Source organism: Mesocricetus auratus, unplaced genomic scaffold (genome assembly GCF_017639785.1).
Source record: "Mesocricetus auratus isolate SY011 unplaced genomic scaffold, BCM_Maur_2.0 Super-Scaffold_100009, whole genome shotgun sequence".
NCBI lineage: Eukaryota > Metazoa > Chordata > Mammalia > Rodentia > Cricetidae > Mesocricetus > Mesocricetus auratus.
This window is the reverse complement of record NW_024429193.1, coordinates 11,879,143-11,896,150: the sequence shown is the minus strand read 5'-3', so window position 1 is coordinate 11,896,150 and position 17,008 is coordinate 11,879,143. Positions and strand designations below refer to the sequence as shown.

The 17,008-nt window shown below is 40.9% G+C and overlaps 1 long non-coding RNA gene across 1 annotated transcript in view; it reads left to right on the top strand.

The window, feature by feature from the left end:
• Nucleotides 1-13,987, top strand: part of LOC110343050 — a 43,902-nt gene extending 29,915 nt beyond the window's left edge. The window contains exons 3-4 of the long non-coding RNA XR_005879147.1: nucleotides 13,683-13,742; nucleotides 13,875-13,987. This is a non-coding gene — a long non-coding RNA (uncharacterized LOC110343050). The remainder of the gene's footprint in view (nucleotides 1-13,682; nucleotides 13,743-13,874) is intronic.
• Nucleotides 13,988-17,008: the final 3,021 nt, after the last annotated feature.

Below are 17,008 nucleotides of genomic sequence, written 5' to 3'. Positions count from 1 at the left end.
AACACATGTCCGGCACAGGGAAGAAGAGCTTCCCTGAAATAACGATGATGGACAGAAGGTCGGGCCACTGAAAAGCACTTAAGATGTCTAACATGCTAAAGAGGTCAGGCAGAAAATGGAAGCTGGGAGTGGTAGTTTGAATGCAGTTGGCCCCCATAAGCTCATAGGGAGTGGTACAGTGATGAGATGTGGCTTCTTTGGAGTAAACATGTCCTTGTTGGAGGAAGTGTGTCACTGTGGGGGTGGGCTTTGAGGTTTCCTATGCCTAAGCTAGTGCTCAGTGTCACAGACACTGCCTGGTGCCTTCTGATCAAGATGTAGCCATCACCATGTCTGCCTGAACACCACCATGCTCCCCACCATGACGATAAATAGACTGAACCTCTGAAACTGCAAGCAAGGCCCCACCCCCAATTAAATGTTTTCCTGTATAAGAGTAGCCTTGGTCATGGTGTCTCTTTACAATAATAGAAACCCTAAGACAGTGGGGCTTTAGGTAGGAAGTTAAGACAGGAGAGTAACTCAGTTTTGGCTGAAGCTGATGACAATGTGTGAAGATATGAAGGGTCAACCACAGTCCTTGGCTGAGGCAGTAGGAAAATGTGAGTCTTAGGCGGTCCATCTCAGTGGAGAAAACCACAAAAGCCACTCCCCCATCATCAAATGACAGGCACTATTTTACTTTAGGTCAATCTACATCTATGGATATTTTGTATCTACTTACTACCCTCAATATGTGCTATGGGTGCTAACCTAGTAAGCACATACCCACTTTTCAAGTATCAAGGTAGAAGTTCTTGCCCCTTTTCATCAATAGAGGCCACCATGGCCATCATGCATGCCCTGCACACAGCAGAAGGCTAGTCCTTAATGACTTAAAATGATCCCTTAGAACAGTTTTAGTCTCTGTCTTTATGATGGCAACATCATTATTTCTTGAACACCTGTCTCTGGGCTTCTTATGAATAGCAGTTGGGTCAGCCTCCATATGTAATGTCTCCCACTAAGGTCATAGAGCTTAGTTATATTTAAACTAGTCTTTCACCCAAAGTTAGCAGCAAACAACTGGCAGATAAAGCTTTCTCAGAGGCAAGATAACGCCTCCTCTGTTGCTATAATTATTACTTCTCTCTTCATGATGACCCTTGAAGACTAGAGTTACAAAGCAGAGATACCACTTTCCTATTTCAGTCCATCTGCTTATTTTGGGCAGTAAATTACCAGCTCTGTTTGACATAGGAGTCAAACACTGCTGTGCCTCTTATCTGTAATTTTTGAAAGTGCAGCAAAGCACATACCCTTTAATTCCAACATAATCAAGAATTTACTTTCCCTAAACTGCATTTCGTCTCTTTCCCTATCGTGTGGCTGGTGTTATTTGGAGGAGTTTCAAGTTGTTGGAGAATGTGCTTACATCAACAAAATTGGCAACTTTATTTCTGCACTGGGGAAAAGACAGAAACATGGAAATTCCAGTGAGGTTAATGGGATTCTACCTGTGGCCAACATGTTCTTGAGGTCTGCGATGCTAGCATCGAAAGGATGCTTAATTAGGCAATGTACTCATACCAACAGATGCAGCGATTCCGAAGGCTGTAGGGCAAGTGGCTGGGAGGCTCATGTCATTGTATGAACCTTAAAACCTTTGTATCTGAAGGATATGGCACTCTTCTCATTGTGACCCAGCTGACAGTATCAGCGAAGCCATCATGTCTCAGGATGGCATTCAGTGGGTCAAACCTCTGCCTGGGGGGGGGGTTGAAGAAATGGAGTAACTTATTGTGCTGTGAATAGTTATGCACTCAGAGACTGTGATAGGTGCCAGTTAATTCACATGTCCACAAACATCAGCTCAACCTTTCAGTCAACCTCTACTTTGTCCTCTGTGGCAGGCAGGTATCAGCGTCACGGCTGAGTACTCAAGCCTGAGTCAAATATAATCTGTTTCAGGCAGGGGTTCTCCTTTGTAATAAACACTAACAACAAAAGCAGCTGGGAGAGGAAAAAGTTTATTTCTGCTTAGAAGTCTCAGGTTACACTTCATCACTGAGGGAAGTCAGGGCAGGAACTCAATCCAGGAACCGGGAGGCAGGAACTGAAGCAGAAGCCATGGAGGAGCATGTCTTTCTTTTCTTAAATTTAAATTAGAGACAAAGCTGTTTTACATGTCAACCCCTTTTCCATTTCCCTGCCCTCCTCCCCTGGCCCCCACTCACCTCCTATCCCATCTCCTTTCTGCTCCCCAGGGAGGGTGAGGCCTTCCATGGGAGATCTTCAAAGTCATTTGGAGCAGGGCCTAGGCACTCCTCCATTTGTCTAGGCTGAGAGAGTATCCCTCTATGTGGAGTGGGCTCACAAAGTCCATTCATGTACTAGGGATAAATACTGATCCACTACCAGAGGACCCATAGATTGCCCAGGCTTCCTAACTGACACCCATGTTCAGGGAGTCTGGATCAGTCCTATGCTGGTTTCCCAGCTATCAATCTGGGGTCTATGAGCTCCCTCTTGTTCAGGTCAGCTGTTTCTGTGGGTTTCTCCAGCCTGGTCTTGACCCCTTTGCTCATCACTCCTCCCTCTCTGCAACTGCATTCCAGGAGTTTGGCTCAGTGTTTATCTGTGGATGACTGATTCTGCTTCCGTCAGCTACTGGATGAAGGCTCTAGGATGGTGTATAAGGTAGTCATCAATCTCATTATCGGGGAAGGGCATTTAAGGTAGCCTCTCCATTATTGCTTAGATTGTTAGTTGGGGTCCTCCTTGTAGATCTCTAGACATTTCCCTCTAAATCTGCAATGGCTCCCTCTATTATGGTATCTCTTATCTTGCTCTCCTCTATTCTTCCCCTGACTCAGTCTTCCTGCTCACATATGCCCTCCTCTCCCTTCCTCTTCTCCCCTTCTCTTTCTCTTACCTCCTTTTCCCCTCCCCCCATGCTCCCAATTAGCTCAGGAGATCTTGTCCCTTTCCCCTTCTCCAGGGAACCATGTTTGTCTCCCTTAGGGTCCTCCTTGTTTCCTGGCTTCTCTGGCGGTGTAGGCTAGTAATCCTTTGCGCCATGTCTAAAACCCATGTATGAGTGAGTACATACCATGTTTGTCTTTTTGTGACTGGGTTACCTCACTCAGCATGGTTTCTTCTAGTTCTATCCTTTTGCCTGCAAATTTCAAGATTCCAGTTTTTTTTTCTGCTGAGTAGTACTCCATTGTGTAAACGTACCATATTTTCTTTATCCATTCTTCAGTTGAGGGGCATCTAGGTTGCTTGGGCTGCTTTCCAAAATATACAGAGAACTCAAGAAGCTAGTCACCAAAACACCAAATAATCCAATTAAAAATTAGTGTAGAACTAAATGGAGAATTCTCAGTAGAGGAAGCTAAAATGGCTGAAAGACACTTAAGAAAGAGCTCAACACCCTTACCCATCAGGAAAATGCAAATCAAAGCAACCCTGAGATACCATCTTGCTCCTGTCAGAATGGCTAAAATAAAAAACACCAGTGACAGTTTATGCTGGAGAGGATGTGGAGAAAGGGGAACACTCATCCACTGCTGATGGGAGTACAAACTTGGGAATTAGTATGGCAGTTCCTAAGGAAAATGGGAATCAATCTACCACAAGATCTAGCAGCTCTACTCTTAGGTGTATACCCAAAACATGCACATTCATACAAGGACATCTGTTCAAGTATGTTCATAGCAGCATTATTTGGAGGAATATTTCTGACAGGCTTGCACCAAATGGATTCCTCAGTTTGCTTTCTTACACAAGTCAGGACCACTTGCTGGGGTTACACCTCTTCCCATGGGTGGGATAGGTCCACCCACATCCATCAACAATCAAGAAAATTCACTATAGACTTGCCTACAAAGCCAATCTGAAAGAGACATTTTCTCAATTAAAATTAATACTAGATTATGTCTAGGTTGTGCCAAGTTGATAAAGGAAAATACCCAACCAGTACATGATCTGCCATTTTCTCATAGAAGAATCTTTTGGTGAAGGAATTGTTAATAGACCGTTTGACTGAAGGCAATGGCAAAGTGAGTGAGGGCAGCATGGGATAAGGGAGAGCAGCCTGTCCAAGCAGACTGGGGACCTTCCCACAAGAAGCTGCTGGAACTGACTCTTCAAGGAGGGAACAGGGCATAGGGAAGAGTGGACTGTACAGGGAATATGAAGGAACATGGGACATTGTTGAGAGAAGCCTTTTCCTTGCCAGCTGCTTTGGTTTTTCCCCACCAGTCGCCTGGACTCTGTCATGTTGTAGCCCCCAAATAACACACAAGACGCTGTATTAATTATGAAGCTGTTGGCCGTTTGCTTGATTTCTTACTGGCTATCTCTGACTTAAGTATTTACCCCATAATTGTTATTCTAAGTATTTCTCTTACTGGAGAAAAGGTCTGGACTTCTTACCTGTATGGCGGCTACATGGTGACTCCCTGTGTTTCTCCTACCCAGAGTCCTCCTGGACTCCTAGTCCCACCTATCTTGCTTCCCTATTGGCCAACAGTGCTTTATTGGCATATACACAGGACTTCCCCATCATCTCCTCTTTTCTGTCTAAACAAAAGAAAGGTCTTAACTTTAACATAGTCAAATTATATATAAAAAAGAACAACTATCAAGCAAGAACATAGTTATAATATTTTGTCTATCAACATTTAGCAAGATTTAAAGAAAATATCATCTATCCCATCATTGTGAGTCCAAAGTTCTATACGTAGCTTATCTTTTATCATAACTAAGGAAAACTATGATGATAACTATCTGTCTTCAACTCCATCAAAGACACAGAAGGATAATACATAAAACTAGGATTGACAGAGACATCTTGTTGCCTGGATAGTCACCTGAAGTTTCTCTGTAACTTGGGGCATCCATCTTCAGCCCATAAGGCCACAATGTATCCAGAAGACTTTTCAAACTGGCCATTTGTGTTGGCAGTCTGTCATTCATTTTTCTGTGTCCTGCAGAAAGTCTTGTAGACTCTTCCATGAAGCAGGAACCCTGAAGGACTGTTTGAGTTCAGCAGTCACTTTCCTATGGGTCCTGCATGTCCAGATTATACAGCAACAGTCCAGCAATCTAGGCAAGAGCAGTTTATTGCCCAAATGGCTAATCTTGCCATGTTGAAAGCAAACTCAAGAACAAGTTTCTTCGATGCCAATCTTCCTCTCAGATGTAATTGGTGCTGCCAGGAGCAGACATTTCTCATTATAAAGAAAACCCTAAACCATTTTAAATGCCAATTTCTGAAGGTCTTTGAAAGGCTTGAAGACTATCTATCTATCTCAAATATATCTCTGTATATCTAGGAAACCTAACTTACCTAACTATAAGTTCTGACTATTATAAGTAACTATCTATAGTCTGTATTTAATTATGCAATACATTTTAAAAGATCAGTATAAACACAATATTTAATCAAGAGGAGGAATATACATATCACAAAATTGACCTTGAATTTGTATCAATAAATGAAAAACCATACCAATACAAAGTATTCATTTCCATACCATAATCCTCTTTTTCCTTTAAAAAGAGATTAGTTGTGGTCATTAACAAATTATAAACAACTCCATTCAAATGAAAACAAAGATTTATAAACAATATGGGGATTTGGACGTCGCTCATTTCAAACTACTTCGTGCTGGATGGGGGCACTGTTCATACCATGGGGATCATGACAAAACTCAGAAACCTGTATAAGTCCTTATTTTCGGGGTCTGTAGGACTGCATCATCTTAGCTGTTTTAGATGTGGAATCACTTGGGCCACTGCTTCCGGAGGTCTTGGTTCATCAAACCACAGAAGCCTGGAAGGAATCCTCAGCTTTTCATCGTCTGTGGAAGCATAAACAAAAACTCTTTTCCAAAATAACATATCCTTATAATTTAAATTTTGAAGTCAAGGCATTTTCAAAAGATATAAGTTGAATTAATTCAGCAGCATTTATAATCAAGTGTACTTTAGCAGTTGTTCCTTCTTTAGCAATCAAAAAACTGAAAAACAAAATAGCATACAGTATCCAGACTCTCTGTATATTTTCCATCTTTCATGGCTTATTTAATAATCTATTATTATTCTATTTCTTTTACTTTTATTTATTTCTCTGAGACAGGGTTTCTCTTTGGAAATTTGCCTGCCTCTGCCTCTGGAGCAAATCCTACCAGTGTGAGCCACCACAGCCAGCTTCTCTATTTACGACTATGCTGTTTCTTTTTCTCTCTCAATCTTACGTATCGTTTTAAACACACTGTAAACCTTTAGAGGTTTTTATTCATCCAGGTTTGATTTTACTGTAAATCTTTGTTTCTCTGGCCACGTGTCTTATCTGTTAAAACCACAGCTGTTTAAACTGCGGTTTTTCCAAGATGGCAGGCATAAGTTTGACTCCAGCTCACCCGTCTCAGTCTATGATGACATCTAACAAAAGCTGCCGGCTTAGAGATGTGGTCACTGCCACTTCCAGCTGTATGTACACACCTTTCAATCGTTATCAGAGTCTCTTCATGGAGGGCCTCACCCTCCCTGGGGGAATGAGGGGATAATGGGGGGAGTTGGGGGAGGGCACAGGAAGAGGGGAGGGAATGGGAGAGGGACCTGAAACTGACTTGTGAAGCAACCTTGTTTCTTATCTAAATTTAAACTGGAAAATAAAATAAAAAAAGAACCTTTTTTTTTAATACTTATGTTGAGTCAGGGAGACTCCCTTAAGGGAGCCTCATGAGCTTGTGAGCTTGTCGTTAGCAAAATAGAGCCCACCTGAGAAAAATGCTGCTACCAAGAACCCATGCTTTTCTCCTTTCTTTTGTTTCTAAAATTCCTTTAAAGCTTTTGTCATTCTATGTGGAAATTCATGATCCCACTCCTGATCACCAGGACATAATGGGTAGCCCCCAGCAATTTGAATCTCTAATACTTAAAGAGGAAATGAGATGCAAGCAGACTGATAGAGGAACTGTTTAAATAAATATTGTCCTTAAAAGGAAGAAGTTGATCTACAGGTCATAGTGGCAGTAAAGGAAAATTAAAAGTCTCCAAGGAAGTAACCCACAACATTGAGTTTGGGTTTGGTGTCCTGGGAAGAAGAGAAAGGCAAAGTTGATGGTGGGAGACAATGGGTTTTGTAGCAGTTCAGGGGAGAGCTGACAAGAACCTGGGGACTCAGTAAGTAGAATGGTTGGACACAGGTGATGTTGTGGAGTTCACGTTTAAGGTCAGGACACTGGTAGGAGATGTGTGTCCTCGTGTTTGAGGGCACCTGCTGAAGGCCAGATTATACACATTAAATTTAGTCTTTTGGGGGGATGCAGCATCCTGGAGGCAGAGAACGGCAGAGAGAGTGAATGCATGCAGAGGAAAAGCAGGGTTAGCTGCAGTGGACAGCTGCACCAGGTGAGCAAAGGGTTGTAGGCATTTTCTCAACGGCCCTCAATCTTCGTGTCTGCACTGTGCTGGATTCACTTACTCATTAAGTATTTGCCGAATGCCAAGGCTCTATCACTTATATGCCTGATCAGAGTGATGGCATTCATAGAATCTAGAATCACCTTGGAACAAATCTCTGGACATATCTGTGAGAGATTTTCCACATTAGGTTAACTGAGGTTGGAAGATTCATCTGAAATTATATGGGCTAGAATCCTCAGCTGTGTGAAAAGACATCAACATTCACTGCCCATTGCTTCCTGACTGTGGATGCAGTACTACCATGCCCCAAGCTCCGACTCTGGTGGCTCCCCTGAAATGATGGATGGTACCTTCTTGCTGTGTGCCAGAACCGACTCTCCCTTCCTGATGCTGTTAAAGGTATTTTGCCGAGGCAATAAGAAAAGTAATCAAGGCAATAATTTACCGTACTTTTAGCTTACAACTTCGCCAAGGTTGGCTTGCAATTTGACTAGCAAAATGCAAGCAGCAAAGCAGTATTGCTTGCTTCCACTCGGCCCAATATTTCTGTGCTCAGGGTTGTCTTTAGTCCATTTGTGCTTCTAATGTAGAGATTTTTAAAAAGCTTGACTTCAGTTCCTTTCTGTTCAAAAACAGCTTTGTAAGAAAGCAGACTTCCATCTGTGCATGCCACTCAGAAGGGTACTGTCACGGATGACTGCAGGTAAAACAGTGCAGTAGAGAAAGAACATGAATTTTCCCCATTCTTCACAGCATGTGGGCTAGATGGAGCCAGGACTGGACTGAGTGCCTCTCAAAGACGTCTTCACTACTCATCTAGGGGAAGTTTACTTCTCTCTGTGCCTCTAGTTCCCATATGTGAAAACATCACCACACACACCTGCTCAGATCAGCTTGCTGTGCAGTGTCGGTCAATCTTATTTAGGTCCATCTTCATGCCAGACAAGTGCAACTGCTTTTAAAAATCATCTCCCAATACGCGAGGAGGACCCTCCTTAGCCATATGGGGTAGTTAAAGATGATTATCTAAATAGATATTCCTTGGTCTTTATCCCTTGGTGTGTCTGGGCTATACCCCAAAGTAAAAAGAATCATCACAGCTGTGTTGATCAATGAGGCCAGTCATTCTTTGGTCACTAAACATTGGTTGATCAACTTATTAGGCCTCACACTGGGACCTAGGCTAACAAAGATGGATTAGGTCTACTTAACAGTCATTGAATTATTCACAGACTCAAGACAATTCATGTGAGTTGTAGTTCTTTGAAAACCCTTATAGTCTTCCTCTTTAGTATCTCAGCCCTTAGATCCCATACATCCCAATGTGTAGATAAAAAGCAAGATGGCAAGACGGTTTATGTGAACACTAGATTATCTTGTGTATCTAGTAAGGTGTTTCTGTGTGTTTATATGTGCATATGTGTGCACACACGTGTAGGGGCCACAGGTCAACCCATGTTTTCTTTCTCAGGTACTACATTTGAGCAGGTTATCTCCCTATGGTCTGGAGCTCACCAATTCACTTGGGATGACTGGCCAGTGAGCACCAGAGAACTGTGTGCCTTTGCATTCTTGGCTATAGAATGGCAACTATGCTCTACCATGTACAACTTTCTATGTGGGCCACTGGGATTGACTCATATCCTCATGCTTATTCTTCAGATACTTTACTGATCAAGCCACCTCTCCAGGTCAAAGGCAGTTGTTGAATTTTGCATTGCAATTTTATTGGGAAGACTGATCTTCAGCACCATTCAGATTCCTTATTTATTGCACAGCTCCTGGGCTCTAGTCTCTAGGTCCTGGAGCCTTACATGGTAACAGAGGAGAAACTTCCTTTTGATTTCAGGACCCCAGGAATTGAGCAGATGGAAAAATGTCTATTTCCACACACACACACACACACACACACACACACACACACACACACACACACACACAGTGTAAATAATACATCAAATCCCGATATAATCACTACATTTGGTCACTTGTCATCTTAGGAAAGCCAGCATGTTATTAATTAGCAAAAGACACATTTGATACAATATTCCAAGCAATGTGCCCTTTTCTCCTTCTAGCTGTTTATGTAAAATGCTTTGTTTTTATGGTTAAAAATCTTATAATCATATTCTCTTTGTGCTCACAAAATACCATTTGGCTTAAAGAACTGATGTTTTCTCTGGTAACTTCCACATGGCATCTGCTCAAACTACTGCATTAATTTGCTAAATGATTATGTCTTTGCACTTGCCTTGTGGAAGCCTATCTTTTGCTAATTCCCCTTCCCTACAACTTCAGCAAGCTACTGCAAAACTCCAGTCTGTTCCATCTGGCAGGGACATTGCCTCCTAAGTGGAATTTGGGTGGGGTTTACAGTCCACAGGACATTTGTTTCTGCCAAAGTTTTAAACTATGGTCTTGAATAGTTTATGTTAACTTCCTCCTAGGTTTCCCAGTCTGGAAAATGGGTAAACTAATGTTAATTCTCTTATGGTATTACGGTGGTGTGAAGAACATAGTGTCTGGTATGGAGTAAATTCTTAGTCTTTACTTTCTTGATAGTGTTATAATTTTCATCGTAGAACAAGTACAAGTCTTTGAAACCAGACACACTGTTAACTGTAGTACTTAGTGAGCTTGTTGGTAGAAGTATATTTCCTGATTTTCTAAATAGAATTTGTATTAAGTAACAGTATGAAATAATGCTGACATGTTATTTTAATGACTACCTTAGACAACATATACAATAAGATATTGTAATGCATCAGATCATGTCATGGACCTTATTGTTATTCAGTCCCCATACCAACAATATCCTATCTTGTTGCCCATTCCTTGCTTAGACTACAGGTGTTTTGAGAACTGTAGGAGGTTTCATGGGAAACTTCATTGAGAACGTCTGCTATTTACTAGTTACAGAAACCCCTTCATAGTTATTTCTCTGCAGGTGTATGTGTAAATGTTTTATTTGAGAATACTTTTATCCCTAGGTACTCGAGAGTGTTTTTAATTCATGTCATGTATATCACCTTCCTGGAAGTATGCCTGGGAGTATGCCAACGTATGTGTTTATTCACTCCTCCAGAGTGTCTGCTGTGTGTTGACTATGTGGAAGGTAGTGCTTCAGGTATTTGATATGATCAATAAATAAACGAAATTCAGATGCATTTTCTTATGAAGCTTACATTCCCATGAAGGGAAGACAGACAACAAACAATCATATAAATATACTATGTAGAGTGCTAGTGGCTATGATAGATATAGTTTGTAAGTAAAGTTAGTGTAAAGAAACTTGATCAAGTAGAAAGAGATTGAAATGTTAAATGGGGTGATTCACAATGACTTATTGAGAAAGTGACATTTACACAAACATTTCGGAAAGAGTTACTCGGAGTCTAACTGAAAAGTAACTTCCCCAAATTTCATAAAACTGTGGAACTTTGAAACTTGTTTCTCTAATTCCAAAAATTCTCCCATGACCCCTACTCTGCTTTTGCTTTACTTGGAATTTGTATGGTTTGAACTTGCATATGTCTTGTGCATATTGTGGCAACTGCTATGAGTTCATATGTGCAAATGCCCCGCTGCGTTTGGAAAACAACTTCCCAGTAGTCATCCATAGCTTCTGGCTCTTCAAATCTTTCTGCCCCGTCCTCCACAGTGGTCTTTGAGCCTTGGTAGGGTGGGGGTACAATACAAATGAGAAAGGTGTGTCTCATTTAGAGCTGGGCGTACTGAAGTCTCTCATTTTGTGTGCATTTAACTAGTTATAGGTCTCTGTGTTAATCAATAGAGGCTTTTCAGATGAAGGTTGCCAGGTGCACTCACCAATTGGCATAATGATAAGTCCTAAGTTAGTTTAATCTTGTGCCTGTTTACCAGAATAATAGTAGTAGGTTGTTCCCTAGAGCCTATGACCTGCCTAGTCATAGGCCATTGGTCTTGATAACAATGTCAAATATGGGTTTCAAATTGTGAAACAGGCCTTAATCCAATTGGAAAGTGCTTGGTTACTCTCATGACATTCATGCCACTGTTGGACTATCAGGAATGTCTTGCCAGGCTGGTTGCTATTGTAGGTTGGAAAATTCACAGGTAGGTAATACTGATGGTTAGTTTCCCCTCTTGTAGTGTACCTAGAATCTTCCCACACCATGAAAGCTTGCCGTTAGGGAGTAAGCTTCCATGGGAGTACTACTGTGATTTCTCCATGTCTTATGATTCAATTATCTCAGCAACAGGGTCTTACTGTCGAGTCACATTTGTTGTAGCTGATAAAAATGGCATTGTTTTCAAAGCCATAGTTTACAGTAGAGTCATCCACTATATGTATTGTTGATTCTATGTATGTTCTGTCAATGTCTTATTCTCTCTGAGTTTTGACAAATGTATAATTCTGTGGTGCATTATATATATGCATTTATATATAGTGCAGATTGTACAGTCTGTTAATTTCAACAAGTCCCTGACATGCATCTATTTTTATTGTACTACAGAGAGTAGTTATACTGCCATTGTGTGCTACATAGTTATTCCCTCCCAATCCCAGGAAATCAATGATATTTTTCTTTTCCCATAGTTTTACCTTTTCCAGAGTATCATGAATCATAGAGTACAGTCTTTTCAGGGAACTTCTTTAACTTATCAGTATGCATTTAATATTTCTCCATATTTAATGTAGTTTAATAGCCCATTACTTTTAACATATAAAGCAAAGTTCTACTGTGTAGTATAGATTTGTTTGTCTGGTTTCTGAGTTTGTCTTTGCCTGGTTTTGAGCCTTGGTTGTTTTTGATAGAAATAAAGTCTATATCCCACACGTTTCTGTTTTCAGAGCCTATGTACTGAGCCATTATAGACCCACGACAATCAATACAGATGTAGGACCAGCAACCAGGAATAGCCCCTGAAGCAGAAAACTTTGGAATTATTTTAACTATTCAATCCTAGGTCAGATGACCCCACCTTGTCCTCTCCTTTGGGGAAGCATAGATACACATCCATAGTTCCCTCTTCCTGCCTTATGAATAGCTATGGTGTTTCTCTTGTTGTCAAAGCATTATGTGCTGTTTCTCCCCTGAGGACTCTGATTATTCACAAATTTTATAAAATTGCTTTCTCTGTTGATCTATGTCTGGCTTCAGCAGAGCTCACCCATGGTATCAGGCAAAGCACATTGTGTACACACAGTTTATGTTGCATTCATTTATTGAAAACTTTCTCCAATACTTCAAAGTCTCAGCAACAATGAATAAAGCACTACATACATTCCCATTCAGGTATGTGTGTGTCCATACATGTTCAACTCTTTTGAGTAAATCCAAAGAAAGTAATTGTTATGTGTGGAAAGTATAGTTTGCTTTGTAAAATGCCACTAAATGGTTTCTCAAGTGTTTGCCATTTTCCAGTGTCATCTGCAATGAACGAGAGTCTATATTGCCCAACAACCTTGTTGGCACTTGGTACTGTCAGTGTTTGGGGTTTAGATATTCTAACAAAGTGTAGCGGTTACTGCAGTTTGGGTATTAGAAGTGCCCCCAAAAAGGATCGATTTCTCAAAACTTGGCTACCATGCTAGCTACATTAAGAGGAGATGTAATCATTATGTGATGGAGTCTACAGAGAGGTTCTTAGACCATTGAGGCTATGTCTTAGAAGGTAGTTCTATGCGACCCTTGGATGTGTCTCTCAAGAACATTGTTATAAAATCCTGAGCTTGGACCCGGTGTCTAGAGGTGATTGAAGCCAAATCTGATAACCTGAATTGGATCCCATATCACAATGGGAAAGAACTGACTTCATCATGTGGTCTGACATCCATACCTGCTCCAAGGCTGCTTGTGCACATGCATGTGCTCTCTCTCTCTCTCTCTCTCTCTCTCTCTCTCTCTCTCTCTCTCTCTCTCTCTCACACACACACACACACACATACATATGTATGTATGCACAAACACACACTTGTGCACATATATGCTCACACGCATCCCATGAAATGTAGGGAACATGGGCTGGCTCACCTTTTCTCTTTCTCTTTGCGGTTTAGAATCTATTCACCTGCTTGCTTCTGGTTATCGTCTGCTGTAGTCCATACAGTAACCCAACAAAGCAACAGTGTCTCTTGTGTCTGCGCCATACTGCCTATACTTTCAACCTCCATGGTCATGACGCAAGCACACATTTCCCTTTATAAGACAGCAGTCTCATTTATGTTGTTGTGGCAATGAAAAGCTGACTGACACAATGCTATCCCATTACCATTTCAGTTCCCGACTCTTGAGTGACAGAGTGCCAGGACGTTGAGCATCTTTTCAACGCTTGCTTTGGTAAGTATCTGTTCATATGTGCTATTAAATTTTTAAGTGTATTGTTAATTTTTTGTATTGTTTAGTTTTAAGAGCTCTTCATATATTTGGATAAAATATTAATTATGCCTGTTATCTGTAATCTCTTTCCAGATCGCTGTCTTGTTCTTTGAGCTTCATAGCTGTATTCATATAATTGATGGTCTTTTGTAGCAATTTTAATTTAAAGTATATCTTGTGAGTTTGTATTGAAGAAACAAATTGAGGACTATTAACTATGAATTCCTATTACTGTAATACTCTAATATGCACCAGGTGCCAAATAATCAATACATCAATTAAATACTTAGATACATCATATTTTTAGATACGTGAGAGATAGCAAGCAAAGCCGTCTCTTTATTAAATAGATTCATAGTATATTCTGAGTGAAAACTAATAAAGATGCAGAGACAGATTAGAAATTCAGAGAACACTAATTAGAAATTCAGAGAACAGATACCTGTTGGGTGCACTTACCAAAACCAGTTTGTGATGACATGAGGGTTGACCCTGACCTACAAGGTCAGATAATTTGTGGACAAGTAGCAAAGAATAAATGCAAACTATCTGTAAGGTGCCTTACAGTGAAGTGATTCAAACATTATAAATAGTCTGTATTATACAGCTAGTCCCTAAGATGGTGGAGCACACAGCTTCCAGATAAGTCAGTTACATGAAAAGACCAGAAAGACCCTGATTCCATATATAAAACACTTCTATTTTCTATTAACTCCTGTTAGGTATCATGCATTTGATGCCTGAAAGCATTTAATATTTAAGTAGTACTAGGGAAATGTACCTATTGGGCTAATACATCTTTAATTTAGGGGATCTTTCATTTTCTTATTGAGTACGTATATATTGGGCTCTCGTTCATGAATCCTGGGCCTAAAAGATGAACAGACTATACTCCCTGACTGAAGTATCTGAGAGTCAGTGACCCTGTGTACGCCATGATTCAACGTCATTCATGCCATTTCACATGTGGAAAGAGAGTGATGGAGGACCGTGGAGGCTGTGAGAACACTGGCAATGTGGGTAGAAGAGGGGTTCTCCATTTTCTTTCACTTGTATTTATCCTCCTCACTCCTTCTTGAACAGTTTTCACAGACGCTTTAGGGGATGGAGCAAATGGGTGTCCTCGGGGAGTAGTAACAGGGAACCTCCATGATTCTCCCAAGGCGGAGTCATTGCAGGTGAACTGTGCTCTGTGAGGAGTGTTTGGGGTAGGAAGCTCTGTCCTACAGGAAAGTCTTGCAGAATGTGGGAGTCAAGCTCCAGCATGATGGGAGGATGTCCAGGGCCTGGATTCTAGGCAGACATAGTGCTGTGGAGGTGGAGAAAATAAAACAAACATGGAAGGAATAGGGTGAAGCAGATTTCTGTGTTGTTGTTGTTGTTGTTGTTTTCCTGCCAGAGAAGGTGATTAATTCCATATATTGAAATGAGAAAATAAAAATGTAAAAGTGGACTTTGTATTTCATTAGAACTGTAGTTATCAAAGTAAACTCATGAATTTTCCTCTTCATGTATTCACAGGAATAACGATCTCCGCCGTGTGTGTGTGTGTGTGTGTGTGTGTGTGTGTGTGTGTGTGTGTGTGTATGGTGTCTTTCTGTGTGTAATCTCTGCACATTCTGCACACTGATGATCCTTAAGCACAGTGAAAAACCAGTTACAATAAACACAACAATTATCTGGATCTTTTGTGTTATTCAATAGCTGGGGCACTAAGATTCTGAGATGAGCCTATACAGTCTTGAGTTCCAGAAAGCAGTGAAGTATCAGTGATGAGAGCATGCCAAGCACACAGAATTTATCTGGAAGGAGCTTCCATTGCTCAATTTTGGGGCAAATTGGAGCATTTGGTTAATTAGCAAGAGCAGCAGATTATTGCTTCTTCACTAAAACAGGTCAATGTCCATACCTATGTGACTAAGTAAATAGACATTGGAAACAGCATGAGGAATGGGGGCATTTAGGTCCTGGTTAGCCTTGTATTGTGTTCACATCACAACAGGAAATCCTAGAGGTCATATCTAAGGACAGATGAAGTGTGAGGCTTGCTTAGCAAAACCCACTTATATGGAAATCAACCCAATCCTATAAGAGTAAGATGGCAATCTTTTAGCAGCAACAACAAAAACAAAATGCCCATCCATCTCTTTTAATGTACCAGTATCTCTCAGTACTATTGGTTCAGGAATAAATATTTTCACAAGGAAACACATCTCTAAACTATGGCAATGCCATACAAAGGAGTGTTTCCCTCTGTGTACTTATTAATTGAAAAAGGAAAAAGGAACTGCTCAGTTGAGCTATTGGGCAGAAAATGTCTCACCGAGTATTGAATGAGCACGATTGAAATGGGAGGGACCGTGTGTGCCTGAAGAGATGCAATGAATTACACACGGTGGTATGTCTGAAACATTGCTGAAAATGTAAGGGGCTGACTCTGAGCATAGAGGAACATCACACAGAAATTAAAATTAAATGGAGTACTGGATAAAAACTTTTTTGTGATCTACAAACTGTTGAGGTCATGGGAGTCAAGCAAATATGGAGGATCCATTCCCATTAAATGGCAAAACGGAGGTAATAAAAAGCATTGTGGGATTCTGGATTGGACCATTCTGCTATGAAAATATCTTTGTGAGACAGGAGAAATAAATGATGTTAAATTAAATGGGAGCACTATATCAATATCAATTTCCTAATGTCAATGGTTGCATATGTAATATTGGAAATATAGTCTTATAATACATTGTCTTCATTTATGAGGTTCAAACTTTGTGGTATTTGGTCTTGATTGTCAACTTGACAACTTAGAATCACCAAGGAGACATACCTCCAGCATGTTTATGAAGTGTTTCCAGAGAAGATAAATGAAGGAGGATGACACAGTCTCAGTGGAGGCACCATCCTAAGGGTGGCTTTGGGGAAAAAGCAGTCACCCTGATCACCTTCACTTCTTCCTGAGTGGACGTGTCCATCACTGCTGGTGCCATCCTCCACTTGCCTCAGGCTTCCGCCTTCCAAAGAGGGCTCAGTACTAGAAACTATATTTGTTCTCCCAGGTTTTCAGTGACTCAGGATGTCTGATGCATCCAGACTCATGACCTGTAAACCTGTAGGGTTTTGCAGATGGTCCTTATTGGATGACCCAGACCTATTGTCTAACAAATCTCCTTTGATTATTCAGATCTGTCTGTCTGTCTGCCTGCCTGCCTGTCTGTCTATGCCAG